The 10222-nt window shown below is 37.9% G+C and overlaps 1 long non-coding RNA gene across 2 annotated transcripts; it reads right to left on the bottom strand.

The window, feature by feature from the left end:
* Nucleotides 1–621: 621 nt before the first annotated feature.
* Nucleotides 622–8407, bottom strand: LOC107806813 (uncharacterized). 2 transcript variants are annotated; one of them, XR_001652765.2, is made up of 4 exons: nucleotides 7916–8407; nucleotides 5384–5439; nucleotides 1260–4369; nucleotides 622–917 (listed from the first exon to the last, which is right to left on the bottom strand). It is a non-coding gene; the product is annotated as an uncharacterized LOC107806813 (long non-coding RNA). The 2 variants fall into 2 exon arrangements; XR_012709835.1 differs by lacking the exon at nucleotides 622–917 and having other exon boundaries at nucleotides 4039–4369; nucleotides 5535–8407.
* Between the last annotated feature and the right edge of the window lie 1815 nt (nucleotides 8408–10222).

Raw genomic sequence — 10222 nt, 5'->3', positions numbered from 1 at the left:
CATGGGTATTGGCTCTGGCGCATCCTCAGGGTTTTGCAGTGGAACACCGATGCCTGGAACAGCTACACCATTCTCTCCATGGTCCTCAGGACCGTTGTTTTCATGTGGATTCACTGAGTTAAACATTTTGACCTGAAATCAAAGATTCTTGGACAAGAAAAAGTGTGAAGAATAACTTGTGTTTTTCAGTAAACCAACACTAAAACAATCACTATTAATTTTAGCCCCACGGTGGGCGCCAAACTTTTTACCTTGAAAATGGTTATTACAATTAGATTTGATTTTGTGGTTCTAAAAATGCGTGATTTATTTTAATGTTAGTTGTTAAGCGATAGGTGCTAAGTATGAGCTAAGAAGGTAAAATAAGAGTAAGAGGTAGTGTTGTTATTCAAACTGAATGGCTGCGAACCGGGGTCTCTGACTGGCCTAGGCTGGGCCTCGAGGTTTAGCTAACGAGCTTGACTGAGGATGACCGATGAAGGACTAACAGTTCCAAGGGCCTCAATAATGGCTCTTTACGATCAATGATGAATAATAAATGAGGAACAATCAATGAAACACAATAAATGTAAGCAATAAATCAAAGGAAAGACAATGGAGAGTGTTTAAGTTAGAGACCAGAGAATGTTCTTGTTCTTGTTTTGATTATCATCCATCTTTACAAAATGACAAGGGTCCCCTTTATATAGGAGGGGAATCCCAACGTAGTACATATGCATTTATTACAAAGGAATGCAGTTGGTACAACTATTTAATGTCATGGTACGGACATGTACTATTCTTGCAGACTTGGTCAGCTGTAACTACGTGCCTTTTGGAAATTTCCTGCTCGTCTAAGATAGCCATCGATTTGCGCTACCCCGAAATCGAGCATAGGGAACCCTCGGGGTCAAACCTTGAGCTGTGCCTCGGGCCTTCTGAACACGGGCCATAGAATATCATAATGATCATAAAATCAGACTCTCTAATTTTAGCCGTATACAACCTACTTTATAAACACATGCTATTAATAAGCAAGAGAACAAACAGAGAATAACAAGATAAATAATAAGAGAAATTGTAAGAGTAAATATGAGTGATAGTAAAAGGATCAACTAACGAAATAACCAATATGCTTCTCAAATGTCACAACCAAATCTATCTCCACAACTCAAATTTAACAAAATAAAATGATAACTATGAATTAACATAGCCGAGTCCATAAATCTGCATAACAAAGGAATGAGTAAAAGATATCTTATAAAATAGCATAGAAATACCTGTAGTGCTTATATCACCCATTCTCACCCCTCGAAAACGCCCATCGTGCAATATCTCTCATTCTCATAGCTCGAAAATACGCGTCGTGTATAATTTCTCATCCTCAAAAGCACAAAAATATCCATAGTGCATAATTTCTCATCTTCACCAAGCATATGTCAATCAATACCAAGGAAGGTGAAAATCATAAATAACATCAAGGAGATTGATTAAGCATAAAACATTGCATAAGAGATAATCATGACCTTTGCACAAATCGATGAATCAACATTTCAAGGTCCGTAATGTCCAAATTACTCAACAAGCCTGAATATAATTAATAGCATATATATATAAATAAACATGTAACTCAATGAACTATCTAAAACGTTGGAGAAATAATATATGAAGCAAACAAGGCATGACTAAGGCTAGATCTACCTTCATGCTTTAACCGCAAACGTATATACACTTGTTACCTTGTATATACATCGCCCCCAACACATATAGCACGTAGAAAATAGACCCAGTTACAACGTAAATCTGTCAAATCAAGGTTAACCAAGATACTTACCTCTTTCCGGAATAAATCAACTCTCCAATACTGCTTTCTCTTTATCACAAACCTCCAAACAAACTCGAATCTAGTCAATTAATACTCAAATAAGTCAAAACAAGCATTGAAATTATTCTAGTGTCAAACAAGTTCAATTTTTATCATAATTGGAAAGGTCAATATAAAGTCAACCCGGGCCGAATTGGTCGAAATCCGAAATTAAGATCAAATCTCGATTACCCATTCTTCTCCAAGTCCAAATATCTGATTTGTTTCAAAATCGGACATCAAATCGAGGTCCAAATCTCCAAAATTAGCTCTCTTAAATTTTACCCCAAAACCCCAATTTTTACGCTTAAAATTCCTAGATTTAAGAGTGAAATATAAGGGAAATCATGAAAATAAATACAAATTAAGTTAAAATTACTTACTTTTGAAGTTGGGGAGAAAATCCTCTAAAAGATCTCCTCAATTCGTGGTCTAGGTCTAATGAAATAGTGAAAAAATGCTAAATTCCGATTTTCAACACTTTATATACCTGGGCGTTAGGTGCTTTTTGCATTCGCGATGCACCTTTCGCGTTCGCGAAGGCCAATGGTCAATATAACATCACATTCGCGAAGACTGATTCCCCCTAAGCCTCTGTGTTCGCACTCCCCCTACCGCTTTTGCGATGAAGAAAACCATCCAGCCCTTTAAACACTTGGAAGCCTATGCGTGTGTGTAGGCTAGCTTCCTCCTAGGCCATCACATTCTTGATATGCCCTTCACATTCGCGGAGTTTAAACCTCCCTAGCCCCAAATATCCCTCTGCGAACGCAAGACAAGCTTCGCTTTCGTGATGCATAGTAAACCAGTAGAAGAACAGTTGCTGCAATTTGTGCAAAAATTGCTGGAAACCACCTCAAAACCTACCCAGCCCCTCGGTCCCCAGTCTAAGCATTCAATCAAGTATATAAACCTTGCACAAACTCACTCGTAAGCTCTAAACATCATAATAAAATCTAAAATCAAGAATCAGTCCCCAAAAAATGTAAGGAGCTTCCAATGTTCTTAACTAAAATTTCTAACTTTCAACTCTAAGCGCTGAAATTTCCTCGGGTCACCCGAAACCGAAACCAAACATATGTACAAGTAGATAATCATCACACAAACCTACCAGAATCATTAAAACACCGATCTAGGTCATTTACCAAGAATATTGACCGTGGTCAACTTCAATAACATTAAAGTTGTAGAATCAATTTTCTTTACCAAAACACATCTAAACCTTTGGAAAATCAAAACAAACCGTGCATACAAGTCATAAATCGTCAAATAAAGTTATTCAAGCTATCTAATCACGAAATGAAAATCTATAACTCAAAATGACCGATTGTGTCGTTACCTTTCCTCCTTTAAAGAAACGTTCTTTCTCGAATGGACATAGAAATGTACCTGAACTGGCAAAAAGATGTGGATATCTACTCCTCATATCGGACTCGGACTCCCAAGTAGCCTCCTCAGTTGGCTTCCCTTTCCAAAAGAACTTTCAAAGAAGTAATTTTCTTATATCTCAACTTTTGAACGTGCCGATCTATAGCTACTGACTCTTCTTCATAAGTCAAATTCTCATCAAGCTGCACTGTGATGAAGACATGAAGTCCAATACATGTGACTTGTCTTCATGATACTTCCAAAGAATAGAAACATAAAATACCAATTAAACTCCTGAAAGACTAGGAGGCAAAGCAAGCCTATAAGCAACCTCCCCAACTCTCTCTAACACCTCAAATGGGCCAATAAACCTCGTCCACAACTTGCCCTTCATCCCAAATCACATCACACCCTTCATAGGCGAAACTTTCAAAAGTAACTTCTCGCCCTCCACAAAAGCCACATCAAGGACCTTTTTGTCCACATAACTCTTCTGCTCCGCGCTGTTCAAAGACAATCCTGAATCAACTTCATCTTATATAAGGCATCATGAACTAAATACGTACCCAACATCTTAGCCTCGCCAGGGTTAAACCAACAAATAGGAGACGACACCGCCTACCATATAAAGCCTCGTAAGGCACAATTTGAATGTTGGATTGATAGTTGTTGTTGTAAGCAAACTCCTCCAGTGGTAGGAACTGATCCCAATTGTCACGCCCTAAACTTCGAGAAAGGGATCGACGCTCAACCGAGGTAATCCAGTCAAGCAAGTTGACATAATGCCTAGAAATAATACACAATTGACCACAAAGAACATAGAAATACGCAATGCTGATTTCCATTACTTAAGAATCCCATTAATAGTTGACAAAACATTACAAGCCAATAGTTATAAGTGGAAGAAAAAAGACAACAACATTTATAATTTTCCCATACATACGTGACCCACAATTTATCTACTGATCCTTAAACTGTCATGAGTAAAGTAAGAAAGTGCCGGTGACAAGGCCCTGACGATACCCAAAAAAATATACAAGAAGACCAAAATACAATATGAGGGCCCTGGTGTAGAGTAGGGCTCACCATAATTAGCTAAAGAAAGGATGCACTCCTATCGTGAATCTGTGCCGCCTGCTGAGGTACCACCTGTATCCACTAAAGATGCAGTATCCCCAGCAATGAGACATTAGTACATATGGAATAATACTAGTATGAAAGGCTAAATACCCTCACATGAAATGAAATGTCAACATAAGGAGAGAAAGCACGGAAGAAGGAGTAAATCAATAGAAATATACGACAAGAAGTTATAACATAAGAAGTGAATGTAAATGAGTACAACTTTTCAAATAAACATTATCACTTTAGTTGGGAGATCATTAGTTACCGACATAGGAATGTATAACTACAGTCGCACCCCCATGCATGGTCACCCAAACTACAGTCACACCCACATGCATGTGTTATTGAAGGTCACATAGTTACCGACATAGGAACATTATCACTTTAGTTGGGAGAACAGTCGCATAGATTTAGTTGGGAGAAGGTATTGTGTTAGATCTCGACCTGATCGGTTAAGCCATCTCACCATAATGCCATGTGAATCGATGTAAATTTTCTAGAAATACATTCATCCCAATTAAGGGTCATAATCGCATCATAGTGTGAAGGGACTCATTCCCAATCGTCTTCCTCCACGACATGTGTAGTTTCATGTATAGGTCCTTGCAACCTATACCTTCTCGGTTACATAATAATATTCCCAAAAATATTTCTTTATAGCATTTCATGAAACCTTTCTTTTTATTAACACTTTTCGACATACATCATCATTATCATTCTGGGCACAAATGGCCACATATCATCTTCATTCTTTCATTTCATTCATGTGTCATGGGTAATCAAAAGTCAGAAAAATGTATTTAAAATATTGAAAAGCCATGGCTACAAACACATAAGTATATGAAAGCTTAAACACTTGAAATGAATTTCAAAGAAGAGAGCATAACGATGGAAAATATAACATGAATCGAGTTCATAGGCATTCAGTTATACAATCATTTGAAGCAATTTAGAACAAAGGAAAAAGGGAACTTGAATGAAACAAACTTGGAGTTTATAAGGAGTTCATGAAATCAAATTCTATAGGAAGGGTTTAGCCAAACATACCTTAATCAAACTTCCTTAGGGTTCCTACTATGTTGCTCCACTCGTTATACTTCAATCTACATCAAAAAATTAATTTGACCAACATTAGAGGATTTCTATGTGTAAGTCATTTAAATATTTTGTCAAATACGTAGGGGGAATAGCCCTTTACCATCTTAGTAATTGTGCTTTCTCATCCTTCACACCTCTTCCATGACCAATTCACACCCATAGTTACCCTTGGTTACTATGTGACCTTCAACAACACATGCATGGTCACCCAAACTACACCCAACCAATAACTACATCAAAAAATACCTTCTCCCTACTCTCCGTAATACCCAAACTCAAGTTTGGAAGCTTATGACTTCCAATCACCATCCCATAAGATCCAATGTTCAATTCCCATCTAACATTTCCATTATTGAAGGGATCACTTCAATACACAGTTCGCAAAAGGGATCGTTAAATGGTCATCTAAAATTTCTAAATGGACTGGTCAGATATGCAGGGAATCTGCGGTATGCATAATGTTTTACGGTCCGCACATTGGACTATAGATTCTTCCTTCAAAAATTGCCTAAGTGGCCCAACTATTTCTATGACAGATCTGCGGTCCGTGAAATTGATATGCACTCCGGAAAGTTCACCACGAAAAGATCTCTAAAACTAGCACTCTTCTGACCCATTCTGTGACGTTTCTGTGGTTAGCGAAGCTGATTCATGGTCCGCATAATTGACTAAGAATCATCCTCTTGAGCTGGTTCTTCTACACACTTCGCGACGCATTGTGCAGTCCACAAATCTGTGTGAAACTTATTCTACAACCTTCTAAACATCATAACTTGTCCTTGGCACTATAAAACCTTAGATCACTAGCAAACTTTTACGGGGCCTTACACCAAAGCCCTCAAAAATCAATAATACAGGCTCTCAATATATCCTCAAGGATCTGAATAATTCGGTCGGACTGGCCATTTGTCTCTGGGTTAAATGTCATGATGAGCTCTACTTGAGTGCACAATCTTCCTTGCATAGCTCTCCAAAAGTGCAATGTGAATTGAGTGCCACAGTTTGTAATTATAGAAATGAGCATACCGTGCAAGCAAAAAATCTCTCTAGATATAAGCTAATCTCTCTAATGTGTAAGAAGCTAACACTGGAATGAAATACGTAGAATTGGTCAATCTGTCCACACCTACTGGAAATTCAAACACCGTGAAACACGCATAACAATGTCCTTCTTTATCGTTCGCCACCAGTAATGCTACTTAAAGTTAGATACATCTTTGTGACATATGGACTGTCACACCTCCTTTTTACTACCCCCAAAAGGGGTATACCGAAGTTTTTTCCAATTTAAGTGACGATCGAAACGAGATTATTTATTTTAAAAATCAGAGTCGCCACTTGGGATATTTTATGGTGTCCCAAGTCACCGGTTCAAATCCCGAATCGAGGAAAAGATTGACTCTGTATTACAGTCCGCGAACACAGAAATCCGGGTAAGGAATTATGTTATCCCGGGAGAAGGTGTTAGGCATTCCCGGATTCCGTGGTTCTAGCACGGTCGCTCAACTGTTATAATTGGCCTATTATCTGATTTTAATACATTTTGAATCTATGTGCAATTTTAAACTTTTAACCGCTTTATTTAATTTTTTAAAGGAAAATTGCAACGTCATTTAAAATATGTCTTGAACCACATCACATAAATGCACCCACGGTCCACGACACATTTTGTTTAACGTTGTTGAGATTTGGATTTGGGTCACATAAATGCGCACCCGAGTTTAGGAAGGTAATATTATTAAAATAACGCGCCTAAAACAACTACGCGTTTTAACTTTGTGAAGGCCATGAGAAATTCAACTAATGACAAACTTCGATTCTAATTTCAAAGGATTGTACTCAACTAAAGCAAGGCCGAGAGTTTATGGAAATTATTGTTGTGGGGAAGGATGTAATGATTAACTACTGAATTTTAACAACTTCAATTATCTGGCTAAACTAGAAAAACTCTGGATAACTATTAATTTTTTTAAAAAAAAAACTAACTTATGAATGAATACTAAAGTTATTGGGCTTAATATCTTCCAAGTTAAACTCATTTGGCCCACAATGTGCTAGAAGAATCAAGATCCCAAAAGCTTTACTCAAATTCCATTGGCCAAATGGCCTATTTGAATCACCCTGTTCCAATCCCATTTACAGCCACTAACTTCACATTAGATAACAATATTATAGAGAGAACAACAAGCTTTGCAATTATGCCTTCGGTCGCAGAATTTATGCCTTAAACATATAACTTTTGAAACAAAGCTGTGCTAAGAAATCAATGCTATGCCATTGCTTATACCATTCGAAACCGATCAATTCTAATTTAACAAGCATGATGAATTTCAGAAATTGTAATTAAAAGGTAAATCCAATAACAACAACAACGAAATTTGAACAAGCAAACCATCCTGTTCCCCAATCTACAGATGAGTAATTCAGTAACACATCTCAATGAAGAATACTCAGATATAAAAGGAGTTTTCTTGTGTTTACCTCACTGCCGGAACAAAACGAACGAGAAATGCTCAAAAGTTTGAAAAACTAAGGCTGGAGCTCAACCATAAATTCAGCCGAAACAAACAGCAATCAACAACGGCTTTAAAAGAGGAAATTTCAGATATAAGAACTTCTCGCAATGTTGAGTACAAGAACATCTGGCAACAACGATTTGAACAGAACTAAAAGAAACCGAAACAGGGGCATTCAAACAGAGCAAAACTAATCAGCCACAACTTCAATGGAGAAATCGACGGACCAGACCTTGACGACCTCGAAACTTCAATACCCAGCTCCGAACAGATCTCACAAACGAGCTCCAAAATGGACTCAAATCAACGAAATTCCAGCAGCAAAATGAAGCTTAAGAACTGAAATTGCTTTCAATTAATAGAACTTCAGCAACTATGGAAACTGAAACTCGAACTTTCGATTGATGAAATATTTAGTAATACACGGACAGAAGTCGAGCAAGTGTTACAACCAACACTCGAGATAAAAAGGTCTTTTTGTGTTAAGTCGTTAGGGTCCTTTTTATTTGTTTTGTTCCAAAGAAGAGTCTAGAAGGGTCCCTAGGCTTAATGGACTAATCCGAATTGGGCCAAGAATTGGGCTCCAAAAACTCTTAAAATTATGATCCAACACCTTAATTGACTCATTTTAAAATAAGATAAAAATACTACACAATGCAAAAGCTAATATGAAACTATTATATATTTTTTGTATTTTCAAAATTATATAAAGATAAAAATAATGTACTATTTTTGTATTTATTTATTTATTATTATTTTTTTAAGAATTATGAAGATACATACTAAAGTATTTTTTGTAATTTTCCATTTTTATGATGAAGATAAAGTAAAGAAGTGAAAAATGGTTGAAATAGCTATATTAAGCCTAAATTAAATATTTACGTGCTAAAATATGAAAAATCTTGGGGTGGGTCAAAAATCACATGTCTGCAGCTGCCCCTCTTTGACTAAAAATACGAAGAGTTTTCAGACAAAGAACGACTAGACAGGTTTTTTGACCCGACCCTTATTTGGAGAGACTAAAACTAAGAGAAAAGGGGAATGTGACCGAGCCCTGGTATCTGAGCTGCCTACATATCCTTGGCTATAAAGGAATCAGGCCACGTGTAGTTCAGAAGCGAGTGAGATGATGGAGTATGCCGAGGTGGAGAGTCAGTCGAGGTGCCGTTCCGCTGAGGTTCCGGTCCGCGGTCCTGATGTTACACCAAAAATCAAAACATGAAAAAGACTAGCTAAGCCTATCAACTACGAGTTACAAAATTCCTATCTATAAGTCTTCCGAAGCTTGATTTTTAGTCTTGAGTGGTTCTTCATGCAGACTTTAGATTTGAACCTTGATGCTTGCTAGTTGCAGGTGCTAGTTCCTCCTTCTTCAGCTTTTCGGATCAAGACCAGGCATGCAGTGCTTGTGACCTCGGTCATGTCTTGAGCAGCTCACATCCTTCATCAATTTCTGCATTTGGATTCACTTCTTGCCTTTTTTTTTATTATTATTCTGGATTGTGACTAACTTCCGTTGATCATCTCGGACTGTTGACTCGCATTCCTGCCGCGAGCTTTTTTTTGTTGCTGACTTGAATTGCATTCTAAAGTGAATTCCCTTGTTTTCCAGGTGGGTGTCTGATTGCCAAATCTTGAATTGTCTTCCTTCGGAACTACGTTCCCTTGACACTTGAATTGTCTTCCCTTGTTCTGCAGGTGGGTGCCTGATTACTGAAACTTTCTGTGTTCCCTTGTTCTCCAGGTGGGCTTCTGATTGTTGAAATGTATTCCCTTGTTCTTCAGGTGGGTGCCTGATTGCTGAAACTTGAAATGTATTCCCTCGTTCTCCAGGTGGGCGCCTGATTTCCACAATATAGACAAAACAAAGAAAATTTCTGCCGCTTGAAATGTATTCCCTTGTTCTTCAGGTGGGCGCCTGATTGCTGAACTTGAAATGTATTCCCTTGTTCTCTAGGTGGGCGCCTGATTGCTGAACTTGAAATGTATTCCCTTGTTTTCCATGTGGGCGCCTGATTGTTGAACTTGAAATGTATTCCCTTGTTCTCCAGGTGGGCGCCTGATTTAAAAAAAAATAGACAAAAACAAGGAAAACTTCTGCCCCAGTTTGGCATGCTACCAAATATCAGTAAGAACTTGAAAATTGAAACTTGAACTATGCTCCCTTGTTCTCCAGGTGGGCGCCTGATTGCTGAACTTGAAATGTATTCCCTTGTTCTCCAAGTGGGCGCCTGATTGCTGAACTTTGAAAATGTATTCCCTTGTTCTCCAG

Source organism: Nicotiana tabacum, chromosome 1 (genome assembly GCF_000715075.1).
Source record: "Nicotiana tabacum cultivar K326 chromosome 1, ASM71507v2, whole genome shotgun sequence".
Lineage (NCBI taxonomy): Eukaryota > Viridiplantae > Streptophyta > Magnoliopsida > Solanales > Solanaceae > Nicotiana > Nicotiana tabacum.
This window is presented reverse-complemented; position numbering and strand designations above follow the sequence as displayed.